Source organism: Rattus norvegicus, chromosome 6 (assembly GCF_036323735.1).
Source record: "Rattus norvegicus strain BN/NHsdMcwi chromosome 6, GRCr8, whole genome shotgun sequence".
Classification (NCBI taxonomy): domain Eukaryota; kingdom Metazoa; phylum Chordata; class Mammalia; order Rodentia; family Muridae; genus Rattus; species Rattus norvegicus.
In genome coordinates, this window is record NC_086024.1 from 135249053 (window position 1) to 135249888 (window position 836).

The following is an 836-nucleotide window of genomic DNA, read 5'->3' on the forward strand; positions in this document are numbered from 1 at the left end:
ATGCACAGGCTTTCTGTCTCTGAGCCAGGTCTGGAGTTTCTACAGGACCATACGCTGAGATGGGGCCACATGACACCACAAAGAGCCTTCTGTCTGGCTACCTAAATCCCATTTCACGTGCAGAATTCAGGGCCACACCCATCCCTCACCTCTGCAAAGGCTCGTGGTGCTCCTTCCTGGTAGATACTTAGGGGACAGAGGGCCAAACGGAGGAGAGGGAGAGAGGGAAGAAGGGACACACGGCTGTTTGGGGACCTGTGAGCAGGTTCCAAGAAGCGGGCATGACCAGAGGAAGGCTTGCTGAGTGGGACAAGTGTGTGTTGCAAGAGGCCACCCCGTGAGCTTAAGAACAGAGGTTTACCCTGTAGCTACAGAAGCCTGTGCTCGAGAGAGCTCAGAGCTCCAGAATCAGCAAGAGTATCAGCTCAGAGGTGCAGGAACCAGGAAATCCTCCTGTAACAAAACACTCAGGAAGATTCCAAACACTGAGGAGGCCAGCAGAAGTGCCCGCGCTGAAGAGGTGTGGGGTAGAGCCCACGTGTAGCTGTACCTACACCAGGAACACCAGGGTGTGCTGCTTGAGAAAATGCCAGGAAGTCAGTCCTTCTGGCTGGGCTGGGAGGCCAGTATCAGTCCCCTCTGGAGAGGAGACTGGGGTTGAAATCAGTTCACAGGCCACTGCGTACAGTCAGTCTCCCTCCCTGGACCCGATCTTTGCACACGTGTACCGAGGCCCCTCCTTTGACACACCTTCTCAACCTAGGAGGGTCACGGCCTGTTTCACCCAGTTATTTACCTTCCTGTAAAAGTGAACTTTACTCTCCTGTGTAATTGTC